General features: G+C 40.3%; 1 long non-coding RNA gene across 1 annotated transcript in view; it reads right to left on the bottom strand.

The window, feature by feature from the left end:
• Positions 1-18,136, bottom strand: part of LOC133226933 (uncharacterized) — a 75,160-nt gene extending 57,024 nt beyond the window's left edge. Inside the window, exon 1 of the long non-coding RNA XR_009729669.1 lies at positions 17,890-18,136. This is a non-coding gene — a long non-coding RNA (uncharacterized LOC133226933). The remainder of the gene's footprint in view (positions 1-17,889) is intronic.
• Between the last annotated feature and the right edge of the window lie 1,251 nt (positions 18,137-19,387).

The following is a 19,387-nucleotide window of genomic DNA, read 5'->3' as shown; positions in this document are numbered from 1 at the left end:
TTACTATGCCAAGCAATTCAGCTCTCCTTAATTCAGCCCCAGTCCTCAGTTGACACATCCCAAGCTGTTAGACAATGGCTCATCTACTTCTTCACTGGAATATACAAGAGAAATAGACCAGAAGAAATATTTTTTCTCCATGGATATTAATCTTGCAACCCATCCTTGAGAGTTGGTAGTGGGAGCAGAAATGGTTATAATTAGTTTGGACTTTAAATAACATTTTTCTTTCTGTTACAATTACTCTATGAAGGCCCACAAGTGAGAGACGTTTGAGAGCCCAAGTGGTAAGGAAGGGGCCCAAGTGGTAAGGAAGGGTTTTGAAGGAAAGACTAAGAATTGAACTCATGACTATGACTTAAAAATGCAGCAATGAAGTTTAAACTGAAAACTTCATATTAAATTTTTCTTAAAGTTAAGTCGCTCAGCTGTGGCCGACTCTTTGCAACCCCATGGACTGTAGCCTACCAGGTTCCTCCGTCCATGGGATTTTCCAGGCAAGAATACTGGAGAGGGTTGCCATTTCCTTCTCCAGAAGATCTTCCCAACCCAGGGATTGAACCCAGGTCTCCCGCATTGTAGGCAGGCGCTTTACCATCTGAGCCACCAGGGAAGTCATATATTATCTCTCTTTCCAAGTCCCATCTACTTGTCATAAGTAATATCAAAAGAAGAACAAACCTCCTGCAGTGAGGAAAAACCAAGAGTGGTACCTTCAGGTAAGTAAAGAACTTCTAGAAGATATGAAGTGAATGGACTTCCCTGACAGTCCAGTGGTTAAGACTGTGCTTTCATTGCAGGAAGTAAGGTTTTGATCCCTCGTTGGGGATCTAAGATCCCACATGCCACATGGCCAAAAAAAAAGAAAAAGAAAATTTCTTAAACTGAATAAAATGTCAAGTTAAAAAAAAAATTAAAAGAAATTTTAAAACAAGCAAACAGAAAATGCCCCCAAAGGTGAAGAGCCTGCAACCCCAAGTATTTGAAAGAAAGGAATGCCCCCCATGAGAAAAAAAGGAGAAAAAAAAATTTTTTAAGAGGAAAAGAAGAAGAAAAAGTAGATTTTCCAGAAGAATCTTGAAATTCTAAGATCAAAGACAGTAAGAAGTAAAGGAAGAAACTGGCAATGGGGTAGTAGGCTAGGTGAATAATTAAAGACTTACAGAACAGCTGCACCAGTCTCCTACTCTCAGAGTTGCAGGCTCTGTTGTTTGACCTGGGATATAGTCTTCCACTGGCCAAATAAATGAAAAATCTGATACAGAGCTTTTCCAAGGTGGTTGTTGGGACCAGAAAAGCAGGAAGCCCTCTAGGTAATATACGATCACTGTGCAATTCCCTTGGGAAAAGTAACACCTTGCACATCTTTCCCTCTGCTTCCTTTATGAGTTATCAAAGGAAAGGGGTTCTATTTAGAACCTATCACTGCCAGAGAAACAGGGATTTTCATTCAGGCTGGGGAAATGCACTCCAGCTACCAATCCAGGTCATTCATAAATATGAATATACAGCCAACAACCACCAATCATTTGAAGGAAATGAATACTATGAAAGAGAGAGAGCAAGCTCAGAGAGTGGAAGAACTAATTCCTAAAGAAGCAGAGTTAATAGAAGAAACAAAAGAGAGTTAGGAGCATGTCATACCCAAAAGAAGAACAGATGGCTGTGAAAAAGAATCTATCAGAATCCTTGGAAATTAAAAATATGATCACCATAATAAACAACAGATGGCCCAAATAACGGAATTTACATAGCCAAAGACAGAGTTAGTAAATGAAAATATCTGGCCAATGAAATCTCTGAGTGTGTAGTAAAAAATAAGATGAAAATAGGTACAAAATTAAGACAGGAAAGAGAGTTACAGGAGATGCAACATTCATCTAATTGGAGTTCTAAAAGGGAAGAAAGACCAAGAAAGAATAACCAAATAAGCAATTATAGAAGCACATGAAAAAACGCTCAACATCACTAACCATTAGAGAAATGCAAATCAAAACCACAGTGAGATACCACTTCACATCAATTAGGATGGCTATTATTAAAAACACAAAACAAAACAGAAACAACAAATGTTGGCGAGGATGTGGAGAAATTGGAACCCTCATGCATTGCTAGTAGAAATGTAAATGATACAGCTGCTATGGAAAACAGTATGGTGGCTCCTCAAAAAAGTTAAACATAGAATTATATGATCAAGAAATTCCTCTTTTAGATATATATCCAAAAGAATTGAAGGCAAGAACTCTAACAGACATATACCAATATTCATAGCAGCATTACAATAGCCTAAAAGGTGGAAACAATCCAAATATCCATCAGTGGATGAATGGATAAACTAAATGTGGTATATTCACATAATACAATATTACTCAGCCTTACAAAGGAATAAAATCCTGATACATCTACAACATGGAAAACCCTTGTAAACATGCTTAAATGAAACGAGCCAGAAACAAAAGGACAAATACGGTATGATTCCACTTATATGAGGTATTATAGTAGTCAAATTTATAGACCCAGAAAGTAAAATGGTAGTTACCAGGGGCTAGAGGAAGCAGGGAATAAAAAGATATTGTTGAATGGTTCCAGAGTTTCATTTTGGGATGATGAGAAAGGTCTGGAGATGGATAGTAGTGATGGTTACACCATAATGTGAAGGTACTTAAGACCTCTGGATTGTGCATTTTAAAAATAGTTTAAAAGGTATATTTTATGCTATATACATTTTAACACAATAAAAAAAGAAAGGAAAACAAATATATTACATATTGTGTTTGCATTTAAATAAATAATTTAGACATTTTAAAAAGAAAAAATTATGCAAAATTTCTTAAATAATTCATTGAGTGCTAAGCAGAAATAATTTTAAAATAGACCTAGACACACCATGATCAATTTTCTGAACTCTAAGATTAAAAGACAATCGTAAAAAACCACAAGAAAGAAAAACCAAATTACCTACAAAAGATCAGGAATCATAATTGCATATTCTCTAAAGTACAAGGTGCTATTAATAGAAAACAATGGAGTGATGCCTTCAAAGTTTTAAAAAAATTATTTTGAGCCTAGAATTCTTTCTTCATCAGAACATCATTCACATATCCACAAGGGAGGGTAAGTTTAGATATTTAAGGTCTCAGTTTACAACTTAAGAATACTTTCTAGAACAATTATTGGGAGATAAGGCAAATGAAAAAACTGATTTTAAAAAAGAAGTGCAGTTCAAGGAAAAAAGACATGCTAATAAGAGTTTAATTTAAAAATAAGTAGTTGTTGATAGATGGCTCTAAAACACACTACAAAAAATACACACTACAATTTTTAAGAAAAGATAAGCATAATGTAAAATGATTCATAATAATTAGAATTTAAAATTCAGAGTAATTTGAATAAAACCTAGGCAAGGGAAAGAGATACAGAAATTAAGTGAAAAGATTTGCCTTGTTTTGAGGAAAGTGAGAGTTTAGATATAGATTAAATATCAATTTCAAGAGAGAATGTAAGTTTAAACATAGTTATTAAAAATCTAAGAATACTGAGACAATAAAAATAAGACTTCAGTTCAGTTCAGTTCAGTCGCTCAGTCATGTCCGACTCTTTGCGACCCCATGAATTGCAGCACGCTAGGCCTCCCTGTCCATCACCAACTCCCGGAGTTCACCCAAACTCATGTCCATTGAGTTGGTGATGCCATCCAGCCATCTCATCCTCTGTCGTCCCCTTCTCCTCCTGCCCCCAATCCCTCCCAGCATCAGAGTCTTTTCCAATAAGTCAACTCTTCGCATGAGGTGGCCAAAGTATTGGAGTTTCAGCTTTAGCATCATTCCCTCCCAAGAAATCCCAGGGCTGATCTCCTTCAGAATGGACTGGTTGGATCTCCTTGCAGTCCAAGGGACTCTCAAGAGTCTTCTCCAACACCACAGTTCAAAAGCATCAATTCTTCAGTGCTCAGCTTTCTTCACAGTCCAGCTCTCACATCCATACATGACCACAGGAAAAACCATAGCCTTGACTAGACGGACCTTTGTTGGCAAAGTAATGTCTCTGCTTTTGAATATGCTATCTAGGTTGGTCATAACTTTCCTTCCAAGGAGTAAGCGTCTTTTAACTTCATGGCTGACTTAGAACTTTCAAATACCATAGCAGGAAAAAAAGAAAACCTTATTGGTAAAAGTGAAAAACAAGGACCTAAAACAACACAGGCAAAAACAAAACAAAAACATAAAATAAGCAAAACCAAAGACAAGAAAGTCTTTCAAATAGAAAATACAACCCAAGAAGGCGAGAATAGGATAGATTGATTGCCTGAACAAGCACAAGAAGCACTTGCTTTATCCTAGAGTCTGCTCTAAGTTGTTTACAAGTATTAATTGATAGTCAAACAATCAAGCATTCAGTTATCTCCATAAATGTGAATGGATTAAATTCCTTCATTAAAAGAGATTCTTGTGCCTTAAGTTGTGTTAAGGCAAGGAGGCAAGCGTGGAGAAGATGAAAGCAAGAGAGGAAACAATACCTTAAACAAAATTAGTTAAAGTTGTGGAGATAAGAATCTAGGAAAATTCTACCAAAACAAGACAGACAAACAAAGGGGAAATGGCAATATTATTATTAAACTTGAAAAGTAATAAATAAAAGAAAAAGAATTATCTTAAGATGGTAAGAGCTATCAACTATTAAAGGCCTTGGAAATATCCACTTATGAGCCTCAGAATAATATCAAAACATATTAATCCAAAACAATTAGGAATCCCAGGATTTGAATTGATTCAGGGGGTTGAAAAGGGAGGGAGAGGCTTTGGTAAAAAGGAATCACCCAGCGGTAGTTATAGTTAAGCAATAGCAACAGCACCTCCACTAAAACCGAGGGTCACTGGAGGAGGCAGAAGGAGAGGCAGAAGGCAGACTAGAAAGATAGAGCAGGTTGAATGCCAGGTAAAGAAGTCTAGTTTTAACCTCCAGGCAAGGCAAAAAGGAGCAGAAGACAGAAGTGATGAACAGTGATCTTTTAGGAAGATGAGGCAGGCTACAGTGTGCAGGGCTGGCTGAAGAAGAAATGGAGTGTTTGCAAAGCAGGTCCAAGTGACTGCTTACTTTTGATGAATCAGTACAACACTCTCCTGTTATCTTTATGTTCCTAGACGATCACAAAGAAATGCTTGGGAATTGAATTCAGTAAGGGATATGAAAGCATACTGAATATTGAGGGGCTATAAATGTGTAATATTAATATTAATTATTCTCATTCATTCTATAGTATTATGTTTAAATACTTAGAGTCTCTAAATTATGATCAGTGTAAATTGGTCTCCACGATCCTTATCCTGTAGGTAATTGGAAGCTTTGAAGAACTGGATCAAAGTGAATTCTTTTACCGAGAATCCAAGAAAAGCCAGAGTCCGTGCAATTGCAGAGCCTTTGCTAGCATATCTCTTCTCCTCTCCTTTCTTTCTGTGCATGGTATCCCACTCTACCCCAGGAAGAGTTAAGATCTGGGAACTGCCAACTATGAGAACATTTTCTCCTGTGAGAGAAATTTTCTTTTTTTAGAGTAATAAATAAGTTTTATAAATTTAAGATGTTAATACCTACATTTTTAAGGAAATATAAGTCCTGATTCTATAGTGCATAGGATATGTGGAGAAGCAGGCCATGGAAGATGGATTTGCCTGGTTTTAGGAGCTGTTGCCATGGATGCTCTCCCCTTCAATCACCTGCATCAGTGGAGAAAAGACAAAATGGAGATAATCCCAACAGTAGATGGTTCAAAACACACTACTCTTTAGTTCGGGAGCACAACCAATTGCTTTCTCTTTCTGCAGCTAGCTCTTTCTAATTGCATATTACCTAGGTTAATGTTCAAAGTCATTTGCTATCCCTGACCACACACTAATTTATAAAGGGAAGAATGGCCAAGATATGCTGGTTGGCAGTGGTACATGAGCCTAGGATTAGCCAGTTGCCACAGATAATTATGGGCTTCCCCAATGGCTCAGCAGAAAAGAATCCGCCTGCAATGCAGGAGAGACATGGGTTCAATCCCTGGGTTGGAAGATCTGAGGAAATGGCAACCCACTCAACTATTCTTGCCTGGAGAATCCCACGGACGGAGGAGCCTGGTGGGCTACAGTCCATGGAGCTACAAAGAGGACACAACTGAGATGAATGCACAGATAATTACAAATGAGTAATTCACAACCAGAAATTTGAGAGCTCTTTTTTTTCCCTTTTGACCACACCGCACAGCTCATAAATCTCAGTTCCCGAACAGGGATTGAACTCAGACCCCAGCACTGAAACCTGAAATACTAACCATTAGGCCACCAGGGAACTCCCTTGAATTCTTAAATATATATATTTGTTATGTGCCAACAGTAAAATTTCTATGACATCTGTGATTCTGTGTGTGTGTGAGAGAAACGAAGGAGTTTATGGTAATGTTATGGTAATCCTTTAACACTAAAAGGCAACTACTGAGGTCCTGCTTTTAGGAATTGAAGTAATTCTCTGTAGCTACTTTCTAGCTTTGAAAATGTGAGGGTTTTATTTTTAAAGGAAAATGTTTAATGGTAATCTTTAAGTAAATGATTGTAATGTCACATGCCAAAAAGAGAAGATATTTACTAAATATGAGGCATCTTTTCTTAACTGATTTTATCAAGAATGATCATTTCCAGGGTTTTTATCAAAGTCTCACATTAGCATTGTCAACAAAAATAAACATAATTTAGTATCTTTCTGGCTTCACCAAGTACCTTTGTGAGCTACCAAGAACAATTATTAAGACATATGCAATTATTACTGAAGGATATAAGCTATTTCTATATTTTCCCATAGCATGTATAAATATAATAAATTAGAAGAAATCAGTATAATCAAAATGCATACACAATAACATTTGCTTGGCAGGTGGGAATAGGTGGGTAGTCTGTTCTTTGGTGAAGCTGAAAAAAAGTGAAAGTGGAGTCACTCAATTGTGTCTGACTCATTGTGACCCCTTGGACCCTAGCCTGCCAGTCTCCTCTGTCGATGGGATTTCCCAGGCAAGAATCCTGTAATGGGTAGCTATTCCCTTCTCCAGGGCATCTTCCTGACCCAGGGATGGAACACGAGTCTCCTGCATTGCAAGTAGATTCTTTTACCATCTGAGCCACCAGGGAAGCTTATTCTTTGGTGAATCTGTCCCAAAGTATAAGGCTAAAGGTAAGATGGCTATTGATACTTGGTAATAGCAACTGAGAAATTAGATGGATACCTGTTTGTAAAACCTTACATTGGAGACGACTGTCATTCTATTTACCTCTCCTTTTCTTACTCTTCACTTCTCTTTCTTAGAGAGGATGCCTGGTTGTGACTGGAAGGGACATTAAATCAATGTGTCCTTGCCTGTCAGACCATGTGAGCTGATTGGACTAAGGTTGAAATCTCCCTAAAGCTGAGCCCATCCAGGTCTCTCTACTGGTCATAGAAGTGCAGGTTAGAATGCCATTAGTAATCAGAGATGGAAGCTACTGTTCTAGGGACATTCATAAGAAAGCGAGAACAAAAGACAGAATCTTACTGATCTCTCTCTGGTTCTGTGAAATTCGATAGACTTGCTAAATTGGGCACCTTGAGATGTGTTTGTATCCTTACAATAAATCTTTCTTTAATTAGCCCAGCTTAAGTGAATTTCTTCTTGCTAACCACGCATAAGAAACCGTGTTGATTTTCAAGACTTCTAAAGATGGCAATAGCTTACATTGTTCTGCCAGAATTTCAGAGAGAAGCAAGCAATCTGATATCAGAAATACCATTGCTTTACTCTTGGTTTGTATCTCATATCAGTTTAGGGAACCAGTGGGTGAACCTTATTTTTATATGGTCCATAGTCAACTTACCCAAATTAGAAGCATGATTATAACACTAGGGATACTGTAAGAAGTGGCCAATTTTTTAAAATTATCTTCCTATAAGTGGTGGTAATTCCAAGTATAGGGATTATGTGGAGCAATTGGATCTTTCATACATGGTTGATAGAATAGTTAATGATATAATCACTTTGGGAAAATACTTGACTTATATCTGACTCTATGCTACACCATGGATTGTAGTCCACCAGGTTCCTCTGTCCATGGAATTTTCTAGGCAAGAATACTAGAACAGGTTGCCATTTCCTTCTGTAGGGGATCTTCCCAACCCAGGGATCAAACCTGCATCTTTTGCATCTCCTGTATTGGCAGGCGGGTTCTTTACCAGCTGATTTACCAGGGGAGTGTTACTGTGAGGGGAAAGTAAAGATATTATTTATATTGCAGTGGGTAGCCTTTCCCTTCTACGGGGATCTTCCCCTTCCCTTCTCTTCCCAACCCAGGGATCAAACCCAGGTGTCCCACATTGCAGGTGGATTCTTTACCAGCTGAGCCATAAGGGAAGCCCAAGAATACTGGAGTGGGTAGCCTATCCCTTCCCCAGTGATCTTCCTGATGCAGGAATCAAACCAGGATTTCCTGCATTGCAGGCAGACTCTTTACCAACTGGGCTATCAGGGAAGCCCCAGACCAAAAGAAATATAAGAGGACAAAAAGCTGTTAAGAGCAAGTAAAGCAGGAGCACAGATGGGAACACCTTCCAAGGAAACAGCCTCTGGCTTATTGTTGAGCTTCAAGTTCCTGGCATGTCTGCTTCCCCCGGAGGCCTTGATAATAGATACCATGAAATTCAAGCATACATGAAAAGTCAGAAAATTTTCATGTGTATCGGCAGTAATACTTTTGAGGACATGACATGCAGCAAAGGAGTACAGTCCCCAGCTCCCAAATGCAGGGTTCTGACTCTATGCTACACCATGGATTGTAGTCTACCAGGCTTCTCTGTCCATGGAATTTTCTAGGCAAGAATACTAGGTTGCCATTTCCTTCTGTAGGGGATCTTCCCAACCCAGGGATCAAACCTGCATCTTTTGCATCTCCTGTATTGGCAGGAGATCCCCAGCTCTGTTACTATAATGGCAACCCACTCCAGTACTCTTGCCTGGAAAATCCCATGGACGGAGGAGCCTGGTAGGCTGCAGTCCATGGGGTCGCTAAGAGTCGGACACGACTGAGCGACTTCACTTTCACTTTTCACTTTTATGCATTGGAGAAGGAAATGGCAACCCACTCCAGTATTCTTGCCTGGAGAATCCCAGGGACGGGGGTGCCTGGTACTCTGCAATCTAAGGGGTCGCACAGAGTCGGACACGACTGAAGCGACTTAACAGCAGTAGCAGCAGACAAGTTAACCTCTCAGCTGTAAAATGACGATGATAATAGCAGCCATTTGGTGGGACCACTATAAGGATTTGATGACTCACACATGCAAAGCTCTTCAAAAGTTTTTGGCATATAAGAAGTGCTTGATAAATGTTAGACTCTTACATATCTTTCTTAGAAAAGGAAGCAAGAACTCTAAAGTGGATTCTCAGGCATGGACTGACTACTGGGCAAGTTTTAACATATCTAAGTAGAAAAAGATAAAAAGGCCTTTGAAAATTTTTATCTGCCTGTGTATTTCTCTGAAAATGTCATTGGCACTTTTGTGGGCATCCAGCAGTGAATGTTTCCATTCAGAGAAGAGGCAGTTCTGAACTTGATACAGCTGTTTGCAGGGAATAGCGAGGCTATGAATTCTAGTCAAGATTTCACCATGTTGCCTACCAAAGTCTGGTGGTAAAGGAGCTTTGGGGATTAAAAACATTTTTTCCCACATCAAAGACTGTTACATTATCAAAAGTCAACATCCTACTAACTGAGGCTGTAGCTATGTCTGCCTGTTTACTCCAAATTACATAAACTGTAACTAGTCAGGATATCATGGAATGTTGAACAGTGCATCCCCTCTTATTGGGTCCCCCTTCATTTGATCAAAAGCTACGAACATATTCATTTCACTTCAGATTTTACCTATGGTGTGCATGAATTTGACCTCAAAATGACTATGTTACTATAAACTAGATTAATTTAGCCAACTTATATTACCAGCAATAGTTTGTCTTGTTCTGAGATAAATACACAGTCCTAACAATCTGATATAGCTCTCTTGAAAAAAAAAAAAAATCCCCTACTTGGTACAGGAATCCAGAGACATTACTTACTGAAATGGATACAGCCATATAATGTATCTTATTGAATCAGAAATATTTCCCAGTTGATTATTGGATGCATAAGTCCAATCAGAGTTATCACCTATTGAACTGAACACATTAAACTTACAAAGCCAAATGGAGCCCCTGGCAAATCATAAATACGGCCATGTCATCTCCATATCAGAACTCTAATGGCTTGAGTCAGGACTTGGGAGGAATGTTAACTCTTTCAGGGGACCAGGAGCAGAGCAGCTGGGCTCTCCTAGAGATAACCCCAAAGAATCAGGTTGAGGAAATCAAACTGCCCTTCACATCTGAAAAGACACCCTTCCAAGAAATATATGACAAAGAGTCTCCTTCAGACTCCCTGTCCTTTCTCTGCTGGAGTCGGTGACCTCCAGAGCTGTAGACAAAGCAGCTTTTCTTTTGCATTTAAAACAAACAGCACAGGAAGGTGACCCAAGGTGATTAAGAGACTCTTAGGCGGTTCTCACTGATCATAGAAGTGTAAAGTTGAACTCTCATTAATATGCTGGTCCTGCTTTCCTCCTGAGAGGAAGTTGAATTTGGGGTTACCACAAGAAAGCTGGGCCATCCCAGGGTGAAGCAAAGAGGGTTGTTTTTTTTTTTTTTAATTTCAGAGTGACTTGCCAAATCCTAAATTATTCTCTTCCTCTCTATGGTCCATTGTTTTTCTTTGTCTTATATGTATATTTAGACATCAAGGAATCAAATGTCTTACATATTTCTAGATAACTCAGCTTTCAAATAGATTATGTTCTTTTCCCTAATGCATACTCGTACCAGTCAGATCATGCTTCCTATTTTTTAGTTTGGAAATCAAGGTCACCAGTATGCCTAGGATGAAACACTGCACCATGTCGTGACCACTGTCTGTCTTCATTCCTTGTCATTAAGTGGGGCAGACATTTTTCTGTATTGGTATTCTCTGCCATAGTCTGTATGTTAGTTAACATTCCTTTGATTGCCAGTGAGAGAAACAGTTTCTGGCTAAGTTAAGTAAAAAGATGCAATGTATTGAAAGGATGCGGAGGCGGCTCTCCAAACCGAGGATGATGAAAACAGCCAAGTCTGATGGAAACCTCGGCAGCAGAGAACCTTTCCCCCATAGTGCTGCCACCGACGGGCATCAGTTTCAAGTGATGCATCCCTGCATGTTGTCATGCAACTCTGGAGATTCCAGAGAGAATCTGATTTGCCTAGCTTAGGTTGATTGTCCATTGCTGTATCTATCAGTTCTAGCCAGAGGAGAAAGCTTGTCTACAACTTGTCTATCCAAAACAGTTTCCCTCCAGGTAAGGGAAAAAGGTAGTAAACTGAGAGGTGATACCCAGAGGCACTGAAGGCAGGAAGCTTTTGTTTATTGCTTTGAATAGAACCAAGCATTTCTTCAGTACTTTGCATGATACTTCCAACATTCGATCCAAGTATGGTCTCTTCCTCCTCAAAGAATGACACATTCTTACCTTCATATGTTTCCAAGGCTTTGAGAACATCATTTGGCTCACTCTGGTGTGGTGTGGAGAGTGCAAAACTAGCAGCCAATAATACTGTACCTACTGAGTGCGACCAGACCAAATTTAAAAAAAAAAAAAACACTTCTATAGCCAAATAAGATACATCCACCTCCCCAAAGGCATAATTTAGGATAGAAGAAAGGAGGGTGCTTTTAAAATGCCAGCCAGTTAGTTTACAGCCTCTATCAGTGCTGCAGAGATGGAAAAGGAAGGTGTAAAAAAGAAAAAGCTGATTTACTATCTATAAAAGATGAACAGCTTTGCCAGGCCACGGCAAGCCTAGAAGTAGGGCAGAGTAAAATGTTCCTGTTGGGTCCACACTGATGAAAAGGGGTTAGGTGAACTGATCAACCAACTTCTCTCCACTGTGGGGAGAAACTGCCATCCATGAGGATCCTGTCTGGTCAATTTAGGAAGGTGTTTGGGAATCCAGATGAATTAGTATTTATTTTCGCAAATTGAGACAAACAAAGGAGTCTGGAACTAAAAGAATAACCACATTTCTAGTTCTTATCTAAATGAAGAATATCTAGTTCTTATCTAAATGAAGGCCATCAGTCTCCTCTGAAGATTTTCTCAGGTCTCCCTCTTGGGAGTTGCTAGTGTTCATTCACTCATTGTATCTGACTTCCTGTGACTCCATGGACTGCAGCATGCCAGGCTTCCCTGACCTTCACCATCTCCTGGAATTTGCTCAATCTCATGTCCATTGAGCTGGTGATGCTATCCAACCCATCTCATCCTATGTCACTTCCTTCTCCTCCTGCCCTCAATCTTTCCCAGCATCAGGGTCTTTTCCAATGAGTCAGCTCTTCCCACCAGGTGGCCAAAGTATTGGAGCTTCAGCTTCAACATCAGTCCTTTCAATGAATATTCAGGTTTGATTTTCTTTAGGATTGACTTGTTTGATTTCCTTTCTGTTCAATGGACTCTCTAGAGTCTTCTCCAGCACCAAAGTTCGAAAGCATCAATTCTTTGGCACTCAGACTTCTTTATGGTCCAACTCTCACATCTAGACATAACCACTAGAAAAACCATAGTTTTGACTGTATGGACCTTTCAGGAGTAGGAGATACCAAAAGGTCCAGAAAGAAGCTGAAACTTGGTGAAGGTTGGCATCAATAGAGCTGGTAGGGCCAAAATATGGGTCAAACCCAGAAAATAAAATGTTGGCCAGCATTGGAGGCAAGCCAGTTTCAGAGTTAGAGATGTCTTGTCCAAGCATCAGATTGATTCATCCTCTCTCTGAACAATGTGAGAAGCAAGTGGCTGGGTAGGAACTGGAGGTCCTCCTGGCCTGGGGCAAGAGCTACATCAACTCTTACAACCAAGTCTGGGTCAGAAGGAGGAGGACAAGGACCTGAGTGCAGGACAGATGCTTCCATATATGCTGAACCAAGGCCATCAATTGAAAAAACTCTGAGAAGGTCACAAATATATGACTAAATTCTGGAACATACTGAAATAAAAATTAATAAAAAAATATCTTTCTAAACCTATAAAAAAGAAAATCAAATTCTTTACTAGTGTGCTAAGGAAACCTGGCAGAGTCTCATCTAGTTTCTAAGTATTTCCAGTGTGAATTTTATCTTTCTGTTTATCCATGACCCTGCGTATGATTTCATAGAATGATTGGCCTTTCTCGTATTTAAATGGTGCCATTGAGCCCTCTGAGAGATATTCTATCCTGATAAGTTTTTACTGGGGTAGTGTTTCTAAACCCTATCAGATCCAACGTGTCTCCTTTTAGAGAAAATATTTTATAGCATCTTATTTCCTATCTTGAGATTATAATCACAGATAATATATCTTACCTTCACACATAATTTTCAAAAAAACTATATAAAGTCATAGTTGTAATTTTAAGAAGAAATAAAAGGAAAGTAATTTTTCATAGGATAACACATATTTCAATATGTAAAAAAAGTTCAGAAATGACTGTTTTAGAAGACGGAATGAAAAAGCCAGATGTTTGCACCTGTATGTAGAAATATTATGGTTTCCACAGCTAAAAATGCCAACTGCCAGCTGATACAGGTGCCACACTGGCAACTCCAGTGTATCAGTTTTCTGAAGTGGCCAACAACTTTTGTTTCGTTCCCAAGAAAGTAAAGTGTCATTATTCCCCCATTTGAATGGTTGTCGTACTCATGGAAAATTCAGTATATATTTAAACTGTATCCAAAATAGTCTGTTTATATATAAAAATAGAGTTAGGCTTCAGGCTTGGATCATTAGAAACAGATTTTTCTCCTACACTGATGTCTTCTGGGACATTTAAAAACTGTGCCGCTCATGCATCCATTGTTCACTATGCAAGACTGTCCTGTATATTGCACAATGTATATTGCACAATGTATATTGCACAATGCACAGAATCCCTGACACGTACCCAGTGCCATTCACTGTGATGGTAGAACATTTCCTCCATGTTTCCAAATGGTCCTTAGGGGAAGGCGTCCCTGAGAGCCACTACATTAGGGCATCTCAGTATGAAAAACCATTTAAAATATAAGGATCAATGAATTGGCCCCTTGTGTTATCGTCATGCTTTTGATGAGTGAAAATTTCAAGCAACAAGACTGGAATCTAGGAATAAGGAGACAAAGGACCACTTGACGATCCCTCATATCACTTAACTAGAGAGCAAATAAGAATACTCTAAAAATGAGACATTTGATCCAAAAAAATATTATTGTTGAAAACCAAAATCATGTACCAACCTCTACAGGTCAAACCTCCCAAGTTGTAATCAAAAGGCCAGAATGGAAAGTCTTCACCCATTTTTGGGTCCTCATCTAACTTCAAGATCACTAACAGGGCATTGGATCCCTAATCTGTCCTATGCTTCTGACCTTTTAGATACTTTGCATCTGCAGCTTAAACATGTGATGTCAACCATCTGTGACTTTTGCATAATTGAAATGTTAAGCACTTTGAGGGCAGGAATCTTTTCTATTGTTTCTTGTGCTTCCTCACAAGAACTGGTACAAAATGACAGACTGGTGAACAATTCCAGGGAGAAATGGGAAGAACAGCTCCCAGAGAGGTGCTAATCAAGAACATTTACAGTCTCCAGCAAAAGGGGTCTGGCAGCATGAGCCCAGCTGGATTTCACTGCAATTTCAGAATTGCTATGACCAGTGACTGTAACTTCCATTCTCCCCCTTTATAAATGAGAGTGTTTGCTGTATCCTTTCCCTGTCTCACCAGTGAAGTAGGGTGTGTGTGAGTGAGGGAGGGGATGGAGATAACTTGTGTTTTTAGTTCATGAGTCTCCAGATACCAAGAATCACTGTCCTAGAGTAGTATATCTGAAGGACCTTGTCAGCAGTTGAACCTGATTTCAATCTTGAAATCCTAGACTTCAAGTTTAATGCCATAATAGCATGACATTTTGAAAAGCATGTAAAGACTTCAGTAGATTTGGAAAGAAAAAAAAAGTAATAATTTCTTTGAATTTCCTCCCATTAACACTTGGTCCTATAACTCACCTTCACCAATGGGACCTTAGCAAACAGAAAGCAAAGAGATGCTTGAAATTGTTCTTGCATGCTGGGTTTGAAATATTTGCTTGAAAATTATGTAGGCAAACTTGAGCTAGCCTCCCAAAAGATGAAGCAAGTGGAAATAGGCCCCAGTCCCTCTACCCATTCACGAGCTGACCACAACCACATGAGTAAGCCTGAGTCAGACCAGCAGAACTGCCTATGTGAGTCCAGCCCAAGAGGCCAACTTATAGAATCATGAGCTAATCAATGATCATTGTTTCAATGTACAAAGTTGTGGGGATGATTTGTTATGCAGCACAGATTAACTGGTACAGTAACTCTACAGCACCTAATGACGAGAACCTCAGCATCATGAACAGCTTGTGTTCCCTGGCTACTACTTCAGAAGACTTCATTATCTGGCTCACTGGAAACATGTAAGATACCCGCTTATCAAAAGGGACACTGGCCTCTCTGATTACTGACTTGTTTTATATATTCAACTTCCACACACAAAGTTTTCAATCTTGCTAAGTTATCAGATCCTGAAACTGCCTGAGAAAAAGAAACTTCGGGGTCCAGTACACCCTCCTGACATTTCTAGGCAGTTCCTCTAACTTTAATTTTACCTTTGGCTTATGAAATTTTATTTAATGGATCAGTTGTGCTCCTTAAAAACTTTGGGATTTTATCAAATTACTAGTTGTTATTTGACCCCATGCATCTCTCCCCATTGTCCCAGCTTACTGCAAGGTACATATGATTAAATATCATTAACCAAACAGAACTAAAGAAGTTTCATAAATAGACACACCAACCTTTCACCAAATATGGTCCATAGGCTCTTTCAGAAAAGAAATGCTGGAGGTTTTTTTTTGGCGTTTCTGTTTCTGAATTTGATTAGGACTGTGTGAGGTGAAAAGAGTACTAACCTAGGAGTTACAAAGCCTGGCTTCCCGTTTAGACCCTTCCCTCTATTTGTTAGAAACTCTCGGAGTTATTTAATCTCACTAAGCCTCAGTTTTTCCCATCTGCTGCTGGGAATGATAAAACCTATCCTACCTGCCCTGCCTGCCTACGTGGGAGGATTAAACATGAGGATGCTTTGAAAGGGATTTTGGAAACTGTGAGATGGTCTACACAGTAGCATAGGTCAGTGGTAACAGGTGCTGTTACTTTCTGTCCCACAGAGCCCTTGCTTTGCAATGTTTCCTCTCATGATACAGTTTAGCTTGTAACAGGAAGGTGTCAGTGAAGCAGTAACTGCAGCTCTTACCGAACAGAACAGACCATCTGAAGCACCACCTCTTTGAAGCATCCCAAGCCTTGTCGCACTGATTGCTGGGAAGGTGGACTTGGCCCCTCCTGGGAGTAATCTCCACCTTCTTTTCAGAACTGCCCTCTCACCTGCTATAGAAGGTCTCTGTAGTGTGTATTGCATTGATTTATTAGATTAGATCATTAGACCATTTTTATACCTACAGGATTCAATTCTACCAAAAAAGTTTCCACACGCATTTTACACACAGCCCCTAACATTTGTGGGATAAATGGAAATTGATACATCCTGAGAAATGTTTCGAGTATCAAGGAAGCTAATAAAGGGGTTAAATAAAATACATTCTCATATCCTGACAAATATATCTTTACATTTTAACCTTGAAAGTTAGTTTCAAATGTAAATTTCCCCTAAATTCAAACTTAGACTTTTCAGATTTCCTTCCTACGACATGGTGGGCCACCTCCCCCCAACCCCCACCCTTTCTCTTCCATCCTGCATTCTGAGGGACCTAGTGATCACACATGTGGACACTGCAATCCCTGTGTCCAAGCTCCACTCACACTCCTCACAAATGTCAACCTTTTGGGCCACTGGTAGACCCGAGATGTGCACTGGGGAAGCACAGTCCACACTCAGAAGGGCAGGCTGGGGTCAAGGTCTGCACAGCCCCTGAAAATGGGCTAGGGGCCACTTGAGCAGGGATTTCCAGGGTCCTGGACATGCGGGTGTGGTCTAGGAGGGGACCCGTGGGCTCTAGAAGCTGTGTTCCCTTGGGCCTGCAGACTCCTCAAGCTTTACTTACTAAAATCCTGGAGGTTGTCAACTCTCAGGTTCACAACCTTCTACCCTCCAACTTCAAAAGCAAGCCACAAGCCACGAAGGGATTGTGTTGGCCACTGGTAGCGACAAAAAACAACACTACAAAATTATGTCCATTCAGTCAAGATGCCTGAATGGGCTTTGGAAGCAGGAAGCAGACCTGGGCTCTCTGGATGGAGTTCTGAGGCCCTAGATACCCAAGTGGATGTTGTTGACAAAGGAGGGTGGGCTTTAGGGGGACATCTCTCTGACCCAGGGACTGGCACAGCTGGTGAAGGTGGGAATGAGGCCCCTTAAAGCTTGAAGATGAGTCAAGTTTGAGAAGCTGATGAGAAATCCACATGTAGATGTCCTACAGACCATTAGAAATGTGGATGTAAAGTTTGATCAAAGAACAAATAAATAAACTTGAATATTAAGAAAGGAAATGAAGTGGGATTTCCCACACAAGCTGAGAGATGGTAGAAAGTTGTCAGCAGAGGCTTGCGATGACCCTGAAATCATTGCTCCTAACAGCACAGAGGTGGTTGTCTCTCCATCTCTTGCAAAGGCTGTTTCAGTGAGATATGGGATTGTCCAGTGACCATTAGGGGCAGCTGAAATTATCCTGAGATAAATGAGTTTGGACTACAAGTGCCAAAAAATATCAATTACCTGCACAGTAGCTGTCCAGGCTGCAATCTTGTGCCACAATCTTCAGATTTCCAAGCTTCTTCTGTCTGCATCCTGAATAATAGTTTCCACCTCATGGTTTAAGATTGCTGCTCAAGCTCCAGTCACCATGTCCACATTCCAGTCAGCAGGAAAGAAGAGTAGAGTAGTTCTTTACCAGAACTTAGACACATGATCACATCCAACTACAAGAGATTTGGGAAATACACAGTTTGTTTCAGTGAGCCAAGATCTCTCCCTCCTAAAAATTAGGGCTTCCATTACTAAAGAAGAAATAGATAATGGAAACTTAGAGACAGTTTAGCTGACTCTGCCACAGGTTAGAAAAGAGATAACAGAAAGAATTGCTTTAGCAATAGCCTCTTTTTGTTTCTGATACACTGAAAGAAGTGAAAAGTATTAGTCACTCAGTCATGTCTGACTCTTTGTAACCCTATGGACTGTAGCCCACCAGGCTCCTCTGTCCATGGGATTCTCCAGTCAAGAATACTGAAGTGCATAGCCAATCCCTTCTCCAGGCGATCTTCCAAACCCAGGGATTGAACTCTGGTCTCCCACACTGCTGGTAGATTCTTTACCATCTGAGCCACCAAAGTCCTGGGAGTATGCCCTGCTTCATGTCCTGGTCCCTCTCCTACTGTTTAGGAGGGTGTAGCAGAAGCCTCCCCAGCTCCTCGCTCCATTTCTTTTCAAATAAAGCCTCCTGCAGCAGGCTACTATCTAGATACTGGGCCAGAGTCACGTCTTAATTTGTCCTTGCTCTGCTCATCAAAGGCTATTTCTCTCTTTGAATGAGCTGTAGCTGTAGCCGTTATTATGCCCAGAAAGGCTGTGAAGTTTCCACGGATCAGCAGTTTTGGTAGTTGACTCTGCCTGATCAGATGTAGAGCAAATCATAAACTATTCAACATGTAAACACTGAGGATGTGCTCTGCATGGGTAACTCCCACGAAGTTTGGTTTGGCTAAATGCATCCTCGGAGGGCTTTAGCTCAGTCCACGGATTAAAGGAGAGAGGGGCGGCTCTAAATCCTATCAGCAAAGTTGGGGAAGGGGAGGGGGTGTTGAAAGGGGGCTAAGGGGGAAAATAAGGAGCATGGATTTATATTCTAAGGATGAGTTTTTCCTATGATAGTCTGTTGTCTTCCTTCCTGATGAGTCCCTTAAAGCCAAGGACTTCCTGGGGAGCCCATTGGGAAAAGACTTGGTCACACAGCAGTCTAGGGGAAGAAGGATGGCACGACTGATTCCTTGGAGTACAAGCAAATTTGCCACTCAGGCTGAATCCTAGCATTCATGGGCCTCGCCTGGTAACACTTTTCCCAGAACAGCTCTCATTGATCTGTCCTTCTCACCAGTAGGCTTTCAGATGGTAAAGAATCTGCTTGCAATGCACAAGACCCGGGTTTGATCCATGGGTCAGGAAGATTCCCTGAGAAGGGAATGGCTACCCACTCCAGTATTCTTGCCTGGAGAATTCC

This window comes from Bos javanicus, chromosome 2, assembly GCF_032452875.1.
Source record: "Bos javanicus breed banteng chromosome 2, ARS-OSU_banteng_1.0, whole genome shotgun sequence".
NCBI lineage: Eukaryota > Metazoa > Chordata > Mammalia > Artiodactyla > Bovidae > Bos > Bos javanicus.
The sequence above is the reverse complement of the archived record's forward strand: the minus strand, read 5'-3'. Positions and strand labels throughout refer to the sequence as shown.